This window comes from Rhododendron vialii, chromosome 8a (assembly GCF_030253575.1).
Source record: "Rhododendron vialii isolate Sample 1 chromosome 8a, ASM3025357v1".
Taxonomy (NCBI): domain Eukaryota; kingdom Viridiplantae; phylum Streptophyta; class Magnoliopsida; order Ericales; family Ericaceae; genus Rhododendron; species Rhododendron vialii.
This window is the reverse complement of record NC_080564.1, coordinates 10,536,853-10,541,063: the sequence shown is the minus strand read 5'-3', so window position 1 is coordinate 10,541,063 and position 4,211 is coordinate 10,536,853.

Here is a 4,211-nt window from a genome sequence, read left to right as displayed (position 1 = left end):
GTAGTTTTGTTTCCAATATTATTGTTCTGAAAAACTATTACGGGACTCACCTTCTAAGAGCCCGTTCCAGAACCGAAATAAGAACTTATTTTTTGTCTAATAATAAGGTGTGTTCCACAAAAGGATGAATAAGTACTTATTTTTTAAAAAGATAATTTCAAGCTCAAAAATCATGTGCTTACGCAAATAATTTTTCCATCACTATAGATCTTGTTTGATAGATCTCATTGAGATCTTTAATACGGTGCAAAAAAATTGAAAAATTATTTTTCATTTACATTATTTTTAAATTAAAAAATGTGAAAATAAGCTGCTTATTTGGATTTTGTGGAATAAAACATCAAAATAAGTACTTATAAAATAAGAAGGTTTCTGGAACGGGCTCTAAAACAACTAACTCTAGCAACTTTATGTGATTCACATTCTTATAAGCTTGTTGTTGCCAGAAATATTAGTATTTTGGCGATCTTGAGGCACTGTCACGTGATGTGCCCGACACTTTTTCCACCAAGATTTATATGGATCCATACACTTATAATTACTTCACTTCACAGAATTGTGTAGTAAATAAATATGTATATATTGAAATACTATCTGACGGTGTCATAAAATCACTGAATAATTAGTCGTTGTCGCCCAGGGAAAATGTTGACGTTGATTTGGCAGTGGTTACTAATCATTACTTTACAGTCATAAAAATCACTTCAACTGATCATTCGAGAGAGGAATCCGAAAAAAAAGTTGATTGGAATTCCACAACTACTATTCAATTACCAGAGTAATCATGTGGTTCCCTGGGCATCTCCAATCCAATAATTGCTGAATTGTCATAACAAAAATCTCAGATAGGTTGGACGAAAAGGAGACCATTAATGGAAACAACAGTAAGCTCGAATTTACAATCCCATCACCACATGTTTGGTCTTTTCTCTTACAAAACAACAAACAAATTAGTATAATAGGCCATCTAATGTCCATCCGTCCTTCTTACTACTAGTAATTAGTACTTGTAGATCTTGATTTTACTCTGAAAATAAAACAATTTCTATGACCTATATAGACATACTTGTGTATTTATTTATTTATTTATTTAAAAAGCATATCATTCTGTCCCTCTTTCTCTTTTATCCTAGCCGTTGCACCTCTTTGTTTCTCCCTCCCCCTAGGGTTTCCACCCTAAAATGGGCAGCGGGAGAGAGGGGCCAATCTCCCCTATGGATTTTTTTTCCTCCGTCGGCCTCCGATCGGAATCTCTTTTTCCCTTCTTTCATCACTCTCTACCCTCATCCTCTCCTCACGCCTCCCGACACCTTAGTCTCCCCGGTTCCTCTACCGCCAGACCTCATCCATCATATTCGCCGTTCGCCGGTGACTCGTCTTTGGTAGTGCAGTTCAGATGTGCGGCTGTGGGTGCGGAACTTTTGTGCATAATTGAATCGCCGAAGTTGGAGATGATGATGGCGAGGTTTTTTTTTTTTTTTCATTTGCTTGTTGGTTTGCAATCCTTTGCTTATTCTTCTCCCTTTTGTGGATGTTTTCTCTACGGTTTCTTGCCGTGACTTTTTCTCTTGACTGGGTTTCTCCCAGTTGGGTTATTTTGGATTGTTTCTTATTTCTACAGGAAAAAGTTCAGTTGGTTTGAGGTATAGTCTGTGAGATGAATCTCTGCTGTCGTTGTTACTTGATCGTTTGTCTAAGGACGAGTTTTTCATCTTGATGGACTCTTTAGTTAGAATTATAATATCATCAATTATCGGTTGGAAAAAAAAAAAAAAAACTTGTGTATTTAATCGAGAACCGATCCCTCCAATCACAACCTTAGGTCATCTAGTTCGTCTCGTAAATCAAGCCCCTCACCACACCTACTTTTCACAAGCTTTTATTGGCTTCGACGATGGGGCCGATTTTTTTTTGCCTAAATCTTGGTGAGGATTGAAGAAAGGATTTGTACTTACACAACACTTCCATCTATCTTTCCCACCGCATACCCTCTCATCACTTTTTTTGGATATGAGAGAGAAGTGCTTCTTCATTTGATTCCTTTTGCACTAATCGAACCATACAAATTAAGGATTGAGAAGATATCTGTTTCACTTCATTTGGAAATTAGTGGCGTGGTGGGAAGGAAATGCTCGGTATGGTACGATAGGTAGTAGAAGTCTCGATTGTCTAGTCGCATCATCTAGGAGTACTATTATTGTAGAATGAAAAAGATAGGTACACTATATTGTTCTACTACACACGGTACATTTTATTTCATGTGGAGCTCATTTAGAGTCTCACAAAAATTCAAATAAATACCCATAAATTTTACGTAAATTATTATTTAAAAAAAAAACACACACACAATGGGGCTCCTTAACCCATCTTATAGTACTCCTTGGCTTTCAAAGAGAAGGCATGTGGTTCGAATCTATGGAGAAACGTCGAATCCCCTTTGATTGTTATTATAACCCACTAAATTTCCTCTTACCTTCCACTAATGTATACAATGTTGGTGGAAAAAAAATGGACCTATTAATTAGGGGTCTCATTTTGTACATAGTAGGGTTATAGATAAAGGATGTGATTTTTACACTCCTAATTTTGATATCCGCACACCTTTTTTTTAAAATTTTTTTAGTGTTGCAAGTGTATGTATTTTATTGCTAAATTAAAGACAAAAAAAAGAAAGAAAAAGAGTGTGAATATAAAACAAGATGATTGTAAAAATCATTTTCTTACATAAATCCAATTTAAAGTTGGAGGTATTAGTTTTTTTTATCTGCATTCGGAGGTATTAGTTGAGCCACTACTTTTTTTAAACGCGACAACACCCTTACTAACTACAAAACCTAAACCAAAAAAAATCTTCAAGATACATTAGAAACAAAAACTACTCATCCCCCTTGTCAAGACTAGAATGTTAGGCGCAAACTTTGTAATGCCCTGTCAAAAGAAAAGAAAATTGATACTTAAAATAACTTAATAAAATTGATATATTTGATGTAAAAAAATGCTGCTGATTTTGCCACTCCCTTTTTTGTTAATGCCACTCCCCTGCAAGTGTATTTTTTGTGCAAAAATATACTTGCAGGGGAGTGGCGTTAACAAAAAAGGGAGTGGCAAAATCATTTTCCTAAAAAAATTATCTTGAAGGAAATTTGATAATTAAATGTCGGTGACTCTTTGAGTTGATAAAATTGATCAATTTGGGGGATGATGAATTTGAATATGAGTATTGAGTACAATTTATACAAGGTCAAATGGAGTACATGTTCATTGATTCAAGATTTTTTTTTAAAAAGGAAGAAGATGAATTGACTGATTAAAGGCGAAGAAGATCTATTTGATCATGAAAAAACTTGATAAGATAAATGAATGAATAGATTGTAAATTGGGCATGCTCTCAATTGGATCAAGAACTAACTGTGGATCTGTTCATGAAGATAAAAAATCTTCTTTCCACCTTGTTCGTTTAAGAGTTTTTTTTTTTAAACAGACCTTGGCGCCTTGGCGGTTAAGATTTGATAACATATAGCGTTGCCGATCCACTAATACTTTCTGGGAACAAACTTAGGCCCCGTTTCGCTAAAATTCTTATTTTTTAAGCACTTATTTTCCGCTTTATGAAACAGGTCATTCTCTCATAATCCTTGCATAACTTGTGTAAAAAACTAGAACGACGAAAGCGCCAAGAGCCTTCGGTAAGAATGTCACGTTAGGCTAGACTTAGGATCTCATCACACATTGCCCAACAAAACATAGCCAAGAGCCAAGAGAAACTGACAGAGAGGGGGGAAAAGAAGGATTAAAGAAAACAGAAAGGTTCTACATATATGTAGCTTTTATTATCTGGATTAATAGATTAATCCATATGTTCTAGATACGTATCCATTTTTATTGATGCATATCTAATTTAATATACAAAATTGCAAAGATAAAGAATATAGTTGTTGGTATCTTGTGTAATCATAACATGAAATGATCATATATAGTTATATACTTAACTAGTAAGAGAAGAATTTATCTACAAGGATATCTTCAATTTAGGATCCTAATTTAAATTACACGGAAGATGGCTGATTGTGGTGTATTACATGGTTGTACGATCTTGTCTCTGATTAATTTCAAAATTAGAAAAAGAATCTAGAACTTTTATGCAAATATCTCATTAACGTCTTTTAACTTCATAGATCTTCAAAGGACCAAATTTTTTTAAAGTTCTTCGA